Source organism: Bubalus bubalis, chromosome 8, assembly GCF_019923935.1.
Source record: "Bubalus bubalis isolate 160015118507 breed Murrah chromosome 8, NDDB_SH_1, whole genome shotgun sequence".
In the NCBI taxonomy this organism is placed as follows: Eukaryota; Metazoa; Chordata; class Mammalia; order Artiodactyla; family Bovidae; genus Bubalus; species Bubalus bubalis.
The window spans coordinates 25,263,417-25,279,413 of NC_059164.1; positions in this window are offsets into that span (position 1 = coordinate 25,263,417).

Consider the following 15,997-nt stretch of genomic DNA (forward strand, 5'->3'; position numbering starts at 1 on the left):
AATGAAATACTAGTTCTACAGTGAGATACTAAAAATGCCAAGTGTAGTAACACCAAGTATTGGAAAAAATGAAGAGCAATTATAATATTTATATACAGTTTTTTAATGTCTAAGATATTTTATAGTTTTTGAAGGGAAGGCCTTATCCTGAAATCATAGGTGGTAAGACTTGTGAAATAAGGATTTTTATCATAATACATGCAGCCATAGTCCTCGGATTACTGACACTTGCTGGCTTCTAGTTGCCTACTGGATAGAAGTTAAATATCCTAGTATGGCATTGAAGGCCTTTTACACTTAGGATCTCTCTTTCTGTCTTCCTTCCTTTTTTCTCTTCCTCACTTCCTCTCTCTCTTCGCTATGCTGGGTCTTAGTTGCTGCACATGGGGTCTTTAGTTGTGGCATATGAATCTTAGTTGTGGCATGTAGGATCTAGATCCCTGACCAAGGACTGAACCCAGCCCTCCTGCATTGGGAGAGTGGAGTCTAAGCCACTGGACCACTGGGGAAGTCCCAGAATCTTACTTTATTTTCCACACTTACTCTTTCCTCCTTATAGCATATGTTCTGAGTATCCAATGAATTGTTCTCAATTCCTTGAGTGTACTCCTTTTTAATGCTTTCACTTGAAGTGCATAATTCCTCCTTAACTTTTGATCATCTTTGAAAGCAGTTAAAATATTGCCCTTGTAAAAATACCTTCAGTTTTCACACTGTGTTACATACTTCAGGGTGTTGTTATGGGCTTATATATCTGTGTTCTCCATTAAAGGCAGCTTGTGGAAGGTGCAACCACATCTTACTTGTTTTTGCTGCCCAGTGCTTGGCATAGCAGGTGCTTGATATTAGAAGAATAAATTATTAGAAGAGATGTTGGAATGTCACAAGTTGAAGCAGTTGTAGCTAAATGAGTGACATAAGCACTGAGCAGGATGAAACTTCAGAGATTGTCACTGTGTTAGAGTGATCTGAAAAGATGCCATGAAAGCTCTTGGCCTTACTCTCAGTCTCAGAGTGTGGGTAAACCCTGCAGTCGTTGAGGAGAGAGGTAAGCTTCCCAAGCTGAACCAGTAAGGAGAGCAGAAGTTTGGACAAGGGGAAGCCGTTCTTCAGTCTGCAGATTTCAATGCATGTTCTGCCTCTTTAGGGAGCTAGTGTCTTTATTTTCTGGGTTCTACAGAAATTGCTCATGTTTCCTTACTATTTACGGTAAAGGTAGAGACTCTGTTAACGTTTCAGCTCCATGGAGAAAAAAAGAGAAAAGGAGATACATAGGAGATGGAGCTAAGCAAGGATTTGTGGTCTCAGAATGTAGTCTCAGCCTGAGCCCATAGAGAGCTCTGGAGTGTGAGCAGCACTCAGAATTAATCTCTGCTCAGGACAAGCAGGGGATCCTTTTATATACTCAGGTTAGTCCATTATTGATAACAGGCTGTTTTTGAGAGGGGTCCCATCCCTGGAGCAAGAGAACTTCCATTTGTCTGGAGACAGTTCTCTTAGAGAGGGGTCAGCTGTGACTATGAGCTGCTAACACACCCAGCAGCTGGGAGATGAGTGTTCTTGGCTGCTAAGGTGGATCTAAGCAAGGGACTACTTTAAAATCTACTCAGATACCCTCTTGCAAGTATCTACTTTCCCACTCTTCTGCTGTGGCCCCACTTTGTATCATGCGGTTGTATCACAGCCCCCATCTGCTAGGCCACTCATACTGCTTTTGCTGACACTATCACTTTAAAATAGATCCTGGTCCTTTGGGCACTGCTGTGTTTTAAGGTCCTTGGCACCCTAGCCACTTCTTCTGGATATTACCGTTTATTGCATTGCTCTTGATTCTGTAGCTTTCTGGGTGTCAAGTTCTATTCAAGGTCAAAGCTTGGGAAGAGATCCCCTTGTATTCTGTTACATTGTATTTGTTAATTGGTACCCAAAGCAGCAAAGATTGTACTCCAATGTTTTTAGGAGTAAATGGTAGAGCAACTCTTCTGCTTTCTCTAGCACTCACTCACCCAAACATTACCCAAAGTCTTCACTAATGACTACCATTCTGTTATCGAAACACTATGATCTTCCCAATTTTCTGCTCCTTTAGGATGTGTCCTCTTCCCACTGGCCTCTCAATCGCTCTTGCAAATGGACACTTGGTAGGCCTGTGCCATCAAAGATCCTACCACATATACAGTTTCTAGTAGTGCCAGAATCATGTCTTTAGCTACATATGCAAAATTCAGATTATGTGACTAGTTGAAAGGAGTTAATTAATGCAGTGACTATTCTGGGGGAGAAGCACTGTACTAGTTTCTGTTCAGAATTCCATGATCAGAATGTCTAGTACTTTCAATAATATCTGGATGTCCTATTCTTCTAGGCAAATAGAAAACCAATGAGCGGTGAATGGAATGGCTTCTGTGATAAGGCATTCATTTACCAGTGTCACTTCTAGGCTGAAGCATTTAATGATGCATGTGAGACCCTCTTGTGCTTTTGTGCCCTGCTGTAGCAAGGATGGAGGAGGCTCTGGGGTGCAGCTAGCGGGCCAGTGGTTGAAGCAATCTCTGCCATCATACTCAGAGGACGTTGTGTAAATGAGAAATAAGAGAAATGGTTTTTCTTGAGTTAAGCCATTGAGATTTGAGTATTGCTTGTTAGTACAGCGTAAACTTAGCATATCCTCACTAATAAAAACAACTGCTTTTTTTTCCTTCTCATTCCCCGTTTAACAACAACAACCAAAAAATGGTCTCTATAATGAAGGAGCTTTTGGTGAAGACTGCAAGTTATAAAACTTCATACTCATAAATTTTCCTTTCAACTCAATTTCTCCTTTGCCTCCCCTCTTCTGTCACCTGGTAAGCTGCTTAAAGAATCTGTGTGTTTGAGTAGAATGGTTTTATAAAAAAATACTAAACATAAAGTACATTCCAGATGGTTAATCTGCCACCATTATTAAAATAAGCAAAATATCTGAATTGCAAAATGAGTGATTGGTATAACTTAGGAAGTCAGTAATCAGGTCAATTGTATAGTTCTAGAAAGCCAAACCTTTCAAACTCCGCATCTTTGTGTGTGTGTGTGTGAATTTGGTCACAAGTATGTCTTTAATCAACGTGTTGATTTTGGCAAGTCTGATAAGTAATACTAAGACTTATATAGATAGATAAAATGTTTCTTCACTGGAATCCCTCAAATAAGTCTCAAAAATGTCTATTTACACTCTGTACCTGTTGAACTGAATTAAAAAAAAAGGTAAAATCTGACACAGTCACATCACAATGTAAACTCTGCTTCTGAAATGTTATTGCAGCCAATATTTTAAATATTTTAGTATAAATCATTCTGAATGTATGATATGTATAGTGTGATAATTAATATTTATCTTAATACATCTATTATTTATAAAATAATCGGCCAATAGTAAAATTTACTTCTTGCAAATCTAGTAGCTAAAATCAGCATATATTTTAGGTGTGTGGCTGATGCTCTCTGCCGCTCTACTTTTTAATTTAACATTTTAGAAAATAAAGCTGGAGGCCTGCTTTTCAGAATCCCTAATTCCTGTGTTATTTTTTAAAAGTGTTCCCATTAGGGAACTCTCTGCTTTTAGAATCAACAACAGGTCATGGCCTGTGTCACATAAGCTTTATTTATTCATAGAAGTTATCTGTAGTAAATAAACTACTATAAGTAAATGAGTCTATTCTGAATTTTTTAACGTGAAAAATTTTTAAAGGTAAAATATGTCTGATGATATTACATGATGAAAGAGAGCTAATAAAAGCACCACCAAGAAATAGGCATGAGATCCCAGAATCCAATGGAGTTACATTGATGGCCTGGGGGTGTTGGTCTGTTCTGAATATTTCTTCCCTGCAGGCACTGTGTGATGTCATACTGAAAGTCTGCCTTTGTGTTATAAAGGGTGAAGACACTTCCTCCAGTCTTCCCCCATAATGATATTCAACTGCAAGCTTATTTGTTTAGCACTGTTATTTAGACCACTGTTAAATAGTCTTTTTTAAAAAGTTAGAAAAGGAAACATTTTCATGACCATTATTTATAGGATTTTAAAATGCAGTATTTTTTAAACATTTCCATAAAAACAGTAGCTGTATATTATATTTACTGAACATGATGTTGGGCATTGTAGTCTACATGGATTATTTCATTACATCCTCAAGACAATCCTTGAAGTTACATACTATTATTATTTCTGTCTTACAAAGCAGAAAGCATAGTTGGGCTAGGTAACTTATTCAAGGTCATAAATGTAGTCACTCATAATGCACAAATTGAACAAATATTTGCCTGGCACTAGGGTTTCAGAAATGAGTAAGACCTAGGCCCAGTCTCTGAGAAACTTTGTGGGAGAGATAGTCCTAAAGATAGCTGTTCAGTATGATATGAAAAGAACTCTCTACTCTAATCAGGAGCCAGGATTTGACCCAGGGAAACTGACATGTGAGCCAGGAGTTAAATTTTATCACAAGAAAGGGGAGTGTCATTCTGGACCCTGTAACCTTCACTTCCAGAGAGAGCGAGAGATGAAAGGGCATTGTGCATGGGGAATGCTGGTGAGTTTGTGCAGCTGGAATGGAATGTGTAGGGAGAAGAAGAGCTAAGATAACGCAATTACTCTTTAATATAAACTTTTACCATTTCCTTCCTTCCTTTTTTTCATGACCTTTCTTCTTTATGGACTATCTGCTTACTGTTTTCCCAAAATCTGTATAGTGCTTATATTTTAAACAACATAAAATAGAGTGATTGAGATGAAAATGTATAAGTAAATGCTGTGTAATAGACTCCAGGACTTGAGAGGATGAGCAGAAATAGAGATATCCTTCCATTATGTAGGCCAAAACTGGTTTCTAAAGTTAAATATAAAATATAGTTCCACGCATCCTAGATGATCTGGGGGAAAAAAAAAAAGAAAAAAAGATAGAGTTACACACCTAATTAAAAATTTTAATTTGAATATTAAACTCCCTCACAAGGTTGGAAAACCCCTATGGTTACCTCGGACATTTGAATAGACCACAACCCATGGGAAACCCCTAAAGAAAAGTAAATTTATTTCAGTAGAACCAGGGCTTTCTGAGTTTATGTTTAAAGATGGTAATGTAAGTTTTTAGGTTGAAAGCCTAAGCATTTATTTCAGAAGCAGTGTGCTGTTATAGAGAGACTAACTAAAAGAGAAGGCAAAAGAAAATTCTAAGATGGTCCAGAACATTGTTCAGACTATTCAGGAGGTTGTGCATATGTTTATTCCTGATGAGAAAAGTGGAAAACATAAGTCATGAGATATGTTTTCACTCAAAGAATAGCAAAATAACGATGGAACCAGCACAAATTTTGTATGTTTCTAACATAGAAGAACCTACTGTAGAAATAAAGCAGCTGAAGAATGAAAGATACCCATGTATAACACAAGAGGGGAAGTCCTACAGGACAATGCATGTAAATGCTTAGAGTTGTTTATCATGTAGGAACAAAGCCAATTTAGGGAAATATGTTTGACATTATAACATGTGATGGCAAAGGCTGATAAAATTACCATTTTATGCATGCAAATAATAATAAAAGTATGAATTAGAAAGTTGTGAATGCATGTGTGTATGTTTTGTTGTTCAGTTACTGAGTTGTGTCTGACTATTTGCAACCCCATGGACTGCAGCACCCCAGGCTTCCCTGTCTTTCACTATCTCCTGGAGTTTGCTCAAACTCATGTCCATTAAGTCAATGATGTCATCCAACCATTTCATCTCTGTTACTCCCTTCTCCTCCCAGCCCCAATCTTTCCCAGAATCATAGTCTTTGCCAATGAGTTGACTCTTTGCATCAGGTGACCAAAGAATTGCAGCTTCAGCTTCAACATCCTTCCAGTGAATATTCAGGACTGATATCCTTTAGGATTGACTGGTTTGAACTCCTCTCAGTCCAAGACACTCTAATACAGTCTTTTACAGCACCACAATTTGAAACCATCCATTCTTTGGCACTCAGCCTTTTTAATGGTACAACTCTCATATTTGTACATGACTAATGGAAAAACCATAGCTTTGACTAGATGGACCTTTGTGGGCAAAGCGATATCTTCGCTTTTTAGTATTTCTCTAGGTTTGTCACAGCTTTCCTTCCAGGGAGCAAGCATCTTTTAATTTCATGGCTGCAGTCACCATACACAGTGATTTTGGAGCCCAAGAACATAAACTCTGTGACTGCTTCTACTTTTTCCCTGTCTACTTGTCATGAAGTGATGGGACCAGATGCCATGGTCTTGGTTTTTTAAATGTTGAGTTTTAAGCCAGCTTTTTAACTCTCCTTTTTCACTTTCATCAAGAGGCTCTTTACTTCCTTTTAGCTTTCTGCCATTAGGGTAATATCTGCATAACTGAGGTTGTTGAAATTTTTCCTGATAATTTTGATTCCAGCTTGTGATTCATCCAGACCAACATTTCACATGATATACTCTGGATACAAGTTAAATAAGCTGGGTAACAATATACAACCTTGTCATACTCCTTTCCCAATTTTGAACCAGTCAGTTGTTCCATGTAAGGTTCTGTGTGTGTATATATGTATATGTATATGTATGTGTATATATATATATATATATGACACATAGAATTTATACAGAAGCCCTGCATGCATGCTAAGTCACTTCACTCATGTCCAGCTCTTTGCAATCCCATGGACTATAGCCCACCAGGCTTCTCTGTCCATGGGATTCTTTAGAATCCAGAATACTGGAGTGGGTTGCCATTTGCTCCTCCAGGGGACCTTCTTGGCCCAGGCATTGAACCAAACCCCCATCTGCTGCTTCTCCTGCATTGGCAGATGAGTTCTTTACTACTAGCTCCACCTGGGCAGCTCTTTACTACTAGCTCCACCTAATGTCTACTAATTTACGGAATGCAGTGGACACAGAAAGAAGAAAAAGAGAGAGAAGAGTCAGGGAGAAGAGACTATGGGGTCACACAGAGTCGGACACGACTGACGTGACTTAGCAGCAACAGCAGCAGCAGATGTGACTTTTTCCAAAATGGCTTCAACAGTGTTTCCCTTCCTATATGTTCTTCAATGCTTGTCCCATTGATAAATGGAGTCTGTGTTCTACCTTGGTTGAGGTGGGCCCAGTGACTCTGATGAAAGAAATGCCATGAGACTTCTGAGACTAGGCCCTACGAAATGATACAGTCCCTACCTACCTCTCTTTGGACACTCTGCTGTGGGACTCTGAGGTCCACAGAAAATGTCTGGGGCTGCCACATTGTGAGCAAGCATCATGAAGATGCTACATGAGGATCACCTAATGCCTCCAGCCAAGGTTCCTGACAAACACTGGTATCAATCGGTATGTGTGCTCGGTCACTTTAATCATGTCCCACTTTTTGTGACCCCATGGACTGTGGCCCACAAGGCTCCTCTATACATGAGATTTTCCAGGCAAGAATACTGGAGTGGGGTGCCATTTCCTCCTGCAGAGGATCTTCATACCCAGGGATCGAACCCACGTCTGTTGTGTCTTCTGCATTGGCAGGCATGTTCTTTATCATTAGTGCTACCTGGGAAGCATCAGCTATTAGACATGTGAATAAAAGATGCTTCCAAATGATTTTGACTCCCAGCTTTCAGGTTCTTTCAGCTGAAGTCTCAGGCTACATAGAGCAGAGATTGCTGTTCCAACTGCTCCCTTTCTAAATCACTGATCCACAAAATCCATGACTGTAATAAAATGCTTATTTTTATCCACTAAGTTTTGGAACAGATTGGTTATGCATCAATAAATGACAAAAATAAGAAAAGATGGAAAATAACTTTTATTGTTTAAATATTGAGATTGAACATTCTCGTACTCAGGCCCTTGTTGATCTACGTCTAGAATTGGTATTGCTAGATCATGGACTCTCAATATCTTAAATTTAATTAATTGTTGCCAAGCTCCCATCAGCTATGTCTAAGAGTTACCATCAACATTTAAATAGTAAATTTGATCTCTCTGACAAATATGAGGAAAAAAAATCTCAATATTGATATAATTTGTACAACAATGTTTAGGACAACGTATTTTAACACAGTAAAATCTAAGTATCCTTACGGGAACAGATAATCTGTTCATTATTCTCACAAGGGAATACTGTGTAGCTATTGGGCTTCCCAGGTGGTGCTAGTGGTAAAGAACATGCCTGCCAATGCAGGCGATGTAAAAGACGCGGGTTCGATCCCTGCATCAGGAAGATCCCTGGAGGAGGGCGTGGCAATCCACTGCAGTATTCCTGCCTGGAGAATCCCACGGAAAGAGGGATTAAGATGAATGAACTAGATTAATACATATCAATATGATTAATCCCAGAAATACAGTTTTAGGGGAAAAAAGCAGATTGCAATAGAATGATGCAATAGTATGATGACATTTCTATGCATTTAAAAATCTGAGCAACATCTCTGCTGTGTTATCATTCATGAAGTCTATGGAGTGTCTGGCAGGTTGTCAGGTTCTGTTCTAGACACACAGTTCAGTTCAGTTCAGTCGCTCAGTTGTGTCCGACTCTTTGCAACCCCATGAATCGCAGCACGCCAGAGGGGATAAGAAAAACATGAAGGTAAACACATAGATCTTGAGCTCCCAGAGTCTGCATGGTCTGTAGACAGCATGCATATGTGTGCATAGTAAGAGAACAGAAATGTGAGCAGCAGCGACACCACCTTCAAATGGCAGTTCCTTCCGAGGAAGGAGGACTGCAGAAGGAGTAGGGAGAGGGTATGAGTAAGAGTGTAACTTGATTTATGTCTTATTTCTTTAAAAAATGTGAAGCAAATATGGTAACGTGTTAACATCTGTGAAAGTTTGGTAGCAATTTTGTAGTACCTTCTGTGCTTTTGAACTGTGGTTTTGGGAGAAGACTCTTGAGAGTCCCTTGGACTGCAAGGAGATCCAACAAGTCCATCCTAAAGGAAATCAGTCCTGAATATTCTTTGGAAGGACTGATGCTGAAGTTGAAACTCCAGTACTTTGGCTACCTGATACAAAGAATTGATTCATTTGAAAAGACCCTAATGCTGGGAAAGATTGAAGGCTGGAGAAGGGGACGACAGAGGATGAGATGGTTGGATGGTATCACCAACTCAATGGACATGGGTTTGAGTAAAGTCCAGGAATTGGTGATGGACAGGGAGGCCTGGTGTGCTGCAGTCCATGGGGTCGCAAAGAGTCGAACACGACTGAGCCACTGAACTGAACTGAACCCTGTGCTTTTCAGTCTGAGAATTTCAAAATTTGCAATAAAAACATAAGTCTATGGATAGATTAAAATACAGGGGCTTCTGTTCACCTAGAGGCATGATATCTATCTTACTGATAAGTGGTGTGTATGAATAAAAATTTTAAGTTTAAAATTTATTAGAACAGCCAGGTGTTAAATTAAAAGGAAGCAATGTGATATATTGGGAAGTGTTTGTAAAGTCTTTTGACTTTACATTTCATCCAGGTAGACCTGAATGAAAATTCTATTTTCTCCACTTCCTAGTATAAGTAAGTAAAGTATTCAGGCTCCTGGAAGCCCAGTTTCCTAATCTGAAGATGGTTGTGCAAACCAAACTGTAAATAATCTGGTGTTTGAATCAGAAATAAAATAGACAAGTAGCTAACACTTATTGAATGCTGGTACATGGCAGCCTCTGAATGCTTTACATGAGTTAGCTCTGTGATTCCCAAATTGTGTACTGGGATATCATTGCAGTATACTCACCATTGTTTGGGGGAGTATTTCAAATGTTTAGGAAAATATGGTACTTGACATTTTTGGACATTGCTCAAACATCTGGCTCAAGCTATTCCATAGTTTCACTCTTAGATCACATAATATTCCTTGTGATTATATCTTTGCAATATTGTTCTTCTTTTAAATTATGTGCACTATATTTTCTAGTGGCTGCTACTGTAAGTTGCTAGAACATAAATGCTTATTAAGTTGTTTGGATGAAGTCATTTAAGAAATGCTATTATGAAGTATTTTGTGTGGCCTGGGGACACAGTGAAAAGACTTAGCACTTAGAGCTCTATGAACAAAGAGGGTTTGGGCCCCTCCCTCTAAAACAGCTCCTTTAATCTTTGTATCAACCAAAGAAGGTGAGTTCTAATCTTACCTCCATTTTACAGAAACTAAGGCACAAAGAGTTTTACTGTCTTGCTCAACCAGCCATGGAGTATTATGCAGGATTGAACCTAGTCAGACACTTCAAATCTCATACTCATAACCAGTACACTCTACTGTTTCTATGTATGTATGTGTGTGCCCATGTGCTCAGTCGTGTCTGACTCTGTGACCCTGTGGACCGTAGGACTGACCTTGGGTCCTTCCCAACCTAAGGATTGACCCATCTCTCCTGTGTCTCCTGCACTGGCAGGCAAATTCTTGACCACTGGTGCCACCTGGGAAGCCACTGTAAGTTTCTCTGTAAATAACTTTGTAAATATAGTGTGACAGTGTCAGAAATCCTGCGTTGAAGAGGAATGTCCTAAGGAGAAATATGATTTCAATCAGAATCTTAGAAGTATGTAATTTTAATCTGGAGCTGAAAGGGACTTTACAGTTTTATACAAGCAGAAAACTCAAGTCCTGATGAGTCTCTGAGACAAGCACACCTGGTCACTGGCAAGGTCAGTAGAAGAACCTCTTTCTCTTTTTCCCAGTTGTGAAATAACTGTGTGAAACTGAAGAAGTTTTATTTGGAAGTGGCCATCCAAAATAGGATATACTTGTAATACCTCAGGAAATTAACAGAAAAATAAACACCCACATTTGGAGAGCAGTTGGCATGGCTGGATCTTTGCAGTTGATAAGAACCAATAGATAAAAAGCCAGGTTTGTTTTTGTTTTTGATTGTTTATTGAAAGTATATAGAAGTACAGTTGCTTTTTTTCTTCTTTTTATTTTTTAAATTATGAAAGTATGATAACACATTTACAGAAGAGTTGGAAAATACTGAACACAGTTACTATATAGGATATAGTTCCACTCTATATTACAATTATTTTTTAAGTAGATAAATAAAGATTTTTGGTTGTAGTTTCAATATCAAACTCTTAAAAATTAATAGAATGAATAGACAGAAAAGTAGAAGGATATAATAGGCCTGAAAAGCACCATGAACCAATTCAACACAATTAAGATTTATACAACTTTCACATAAGAGCAGGATACAAATTCTATTCAAGTTCCCATAGACTATAAACGAGAAGATACTGGAACATATCCTGGGACATAAAACAAGGTAAAAAAATATTTCATGGTGTAAAGGTATTGAAATCATACAGAGTCTGTTCTCATATCACTGTGAAATTATGTTAGAAATCATTATCAAATGATATTTGAAAATAACCCACATATTTTCAAATGCTATGTGGCATTTATCAAGAGATATCTTTAACTTAGCCATTGAAAGTGGGATGAAAATACATGCATGTGTGCACTTCTGCTTACAACATTTTTCTACTTAACCTCCCAAATTGTATATAACTACTTTATTTTGTTAGATTGATCATGTTTCCATTGTGGCTTGCAGTTGTAATTATCTTTTATTTTTTTGCTTGGCTGTTGATTGTGAAGACTGATGAACATCTTTGACCTTTGTGATTATGTAACTATTATTCATTTTAATCATTGGATCATGATTGGTCAACAGAAAATAATAGAATTCTATATCACTAAAAACTGCCATTTAATTAAAAAACAAACAAACAAACAAAAAAACCTGTAATCACGTTTTAAAATCCAGATGCATTTTTTTTTTTTGTAATTTTTAAGAAAATATTTTTTTGGAGTATAGTCGATTTACAATGTTGTATTAGTTTCAGATGTACAGCAAAGTGATTCAGTTACTCATATATTCATTCTTTTTTAAGATTTTTCTCACATATAGGTTCAGTTCAGTTCAGTTGCTCATTTGCGTTCGACTCTTTGTGACCCCATGAATTGCAGTACACCAGGCCTCCCTGTCCATCACCAACTCCCGGAGTTCACTCAAACTCACGTCCATCCAGCCATCTCATCCTCTGTCGTCCCCTTCTCCTCCTGCCTCCAATCCCTCCCAGCATCAGGGTCTTTTCCAATGAGTCAACTCTTCTCATGAAGTGGCCAAAGTATTGAAGTTTCAACTTTAGCATCATTCCTTCCAAAGAACACCCAGGACTGATCTCGTTTAGAATGGATTGCTTGGATCTCCTTGCAGTCCAAGGGACTCTCAAGAGTCTTCTCCAACACCACAGTTCAAAAGCATAGGTTAGCACAGAATATTGGGTAGAGTTCCTTGTGCTATACAATAGGTCCTTATTGGTTGTCTATCGTATGTTTAATAGTGTGCGTGTATTCATCCCAAGCTCCTGATTTGTTCCTCCCTGCCATCTTTGCTCTTTGGTAGCCATAAGTTTGTTTTTTATAAGGAAGTAGTTTGTTCAATCTCACAGAGAGCTCTGGAGATAGCATAGGTCATATTTCAGAAGTATCCAAATCAGGTCCAAGAGAGCTGGAGTATTTGTACTTCCTGGCCAATCAATCATTGTTTAAGGCATTTAACCTGGGCACTATTGACATTTGGGGGATACTTTAGAATTACCTTGGAATTTATTGAAAAATACAAATGCCCAGCCATTTGTTTCTTCTCCAAAGCTTCAGATGTGATTCTGTTGAGCAGCCATGTTTAGAAACAAGTGGACTATATGATGATCTTTTACTTTGAAAAGCCAGGTGTTTTTGAACTGAACTCAGAATTTATAATGCTTTTTTCAAGCACTTACTAGAGCAATTGCTCCCATTGGGCAGTCAAATATTCCTCATTAAAGGCTTTTGTTCAAGCTCGGTGATTCCTACTCTAGGAAACGCTTCCTTCCTATTTTGCTCTCCAGGAGACAATGTAATACTCACTTTTCTTGTTGTCTGGCTTCATCAGCTGACAGCTCCTCCAAGGGCAAGGACCGTATCTTTTCCTCACTCAATATTTCCAGTGTCAGTCAAACATGGTACCTAACATATAGTAGGTGTTTAAGAAATGTTTGCTAAGTGAGATTATAATGAATGCATGTTGGCAGAAGGCTGTATATGAGCTATGGTGTTATTAGGTTGGTACAAAAGTAATTGCAGTTTGGGGCCGTGAATTTTAAACCATCATAACCAGACTCAAACACATCTTTATTCATCAAAATAGGAATCATTACAATCAACACATTTTTGCCAATAAGAAAGGTTTGTTTATTCGCGTATCATAAAAATCCATGCTTCAGAATTCGACAAGCTCTTAGAAAGCATTTTCTGCCTCCTGCTGGTTGTAGAAGCATTTTCCCTGCAAAATGTTGTTGAGATGCTTGAAGAAGTGGTAGTCACTTGGTGAGAGGTCAGGTGAATATGGTGGTTGAAGCAAAACTTTGTAGCCCAGTGCATTCAACTTTTGAAGCGTTGGTTGTGGGAGGTGTGGTCAGGCATTGTTGTGGAGAACTGGGCCCTTTCTTTTGACCAATGCTGGCTGCAGGCATTGCCATTTTTGGTACATCTCATTGATTTGCTGAGCATACTTCTCAGATGTAATGATTTTCCTGGGATTCAGAAAGCTGTAGTGGATCAGACTGCCAGACCACCAGACAGTGACCATGATTTTTTTGGTGCCAGTTTGGCTTTGGGAAGTGCTTTGGAGCTTCTTCTCAGTCCTGCCTCTGAGCTGGTCATCACTGGTTGTAATATACAATCCACTTTTCATTGCATGTAACAATTTTGATTGGAAAATGTTTCATTGTTGTTACATTGAATAAGAGAATATGACACTTCAAAATGACAACTTCTTTTTGATTTGCTGTCAACTCATGAGGCACCCACTTATAGAGCTTTTCCACCTTTCCAATTTGTTTCAAATGCCAAATAACCGTGGAATAGTCGGTGTTGAGCTCCTGGGCAACTTCTTGTGTAGTTCTAGGAGGATAAGGCTCGATGATGCTCTCAGTTGGTCATTGTCAACTTCTGACGGTCAGCTATGATGCTCCTCATCTTCAGGGATCTCATTTCCTTTACAAAACTTCTTGAATCACCACTGCACTGTATGTTTGGTTGCCGTGCTTGGGCCATCAAATGCGTGTTGATGTCGCGTGTTGTCACTGCTGCTTTGTGACTCATTTTGAACTGGAATAAAAAAATGCTTGAATTTGCTTTTGTCTAACATTATTTCTATAGTCTAAAATACATATAAAATAAATAGCAAGTAGTAAGACATTAGCAAAAAACATAAAGCAAGAAATGCATATTAAAACGATGTATAACATAACCACATTTATTTAAGGATGTATTCCACTATCAAATGGCAAATTTCAACAATGCAAAACCACAGTTACTTTTGTAACTTATACATAGAGAACAGCCTAGTATAGAGAACACACATGTATTATTATATAAATTATGGAATTGGAATTATATTTTATCTCTACTACTTTTATTGGTTTGGAATCATAGTTTTGATCTCTGTATAAGTCTTTAGTCTATGAACCTCTTGACTTTTAACAAGAAAAACTAGGGCTTGCCAGGTGGTAGTTAGTGGTAATGAAGGTTTCTCAGCTCTTAGCTGAGAAATGCAAAACTACAATTACTTTTGCACCAACCTAATATTTATTTCATCAGCTCAAATGCACACTTGTCTCCAATAGGAAACAACCTGATTTGGACTTTACCTAAGTAAGCAATGAATGTCTATTATGTTAAGCCACTGAAATTATGGGGTTTATCTATCACACAGGCTTCTGTTCCTCTAATACATCTGTTCGTTAACCTACAATAATCTTCTCCAAACCAAAACTTTACCAAGAGTCAGGCCTCTCCGTGTATACTCAGCTTCACTCAGAACTGTTTTGCAGATCCCCTCTGCTCTGGCCACATTGTGAGGTAGACACACATCTGCTTAGTGCTTTGAGAACTCACCACCATCGTTCTCACTCCTTTGCTTTTACTCATAATATTCGTGTTGCTTGAAATGTTGATTCTCTCACTTCTTACCTGTCTACTTTCCTCATTATCTTGCTTAGGCTAATCACTGTGTTGTGCCTTTTCTGATAGTTTTAGGCCCATGGACAGTCTTCCTCTAGCATGACAATTCTGGCCTGCACAATTCAGCTTATGACTATACTCTCTATGATTTATATGACTTATGATTTATACTATCTATAAATCAGCTTTGCTCTGATTTGTTTCTTAGTCTGGACTCACCCACTTGATTCCAAGATCGTTAAGGACAGGCATCAATCTTGAGGGAGCATCACGAGGTCTAACATGGTCCTAAACAAATGGTAGTCATTCAGTGTTTTGTGATTCACTTGCTCCATTGATAGCAACCTCACATATTATTTAATTTGAATCTCTGTGCCTTCAGGTGTACTTAAACCACAGAATTTTCAACAGGGTTCTGTCAGAGTTTAGACTAGTTTCACTTGCTTTGTTCTCAAGCCAATGCAGCAACATGTTGACCCTTCTTTGAATAAAACCAAGTCATCTTCATGGTGTAAATCTCAGAGAAGAAGGAAAGTATCAGAGATATGAATGAGGATGGTGGCTAGGAAGGGATGAGAGAGTTGTTCCTTTCCTGTTGTTTTCTTAGCCAGCAAGGCATCCGTTGGGCTTCCCTAGTGGCTTAGATGGTAAAGAATCAGCCTGCAAAGCAGGAGACCCTGGGTTGGGAAGATCCCTTGAAGAAGGATATGGCAACCCACTCCAGTATTCTTGCCTGGAGAATTCCATGCATAGAGGAGCCTGGCGGGCTACGGTCCATGGGGTTGCAGAGTCAGACATAACTGAGTGACTAACACTTGTCCTTGTTGGCATCCCTTAAGAGGTATGCAGATCCCTATTAAAAAATAGGGATTTGTGTGAGTAAAGAATATAGAAACTTTAAAGCAGTTTCAGTATAGCAATTACATTAAGGGTTTTTGCTAAATCTTCAGAGGAATGTAAATCATTTTTAAAAACTGTTA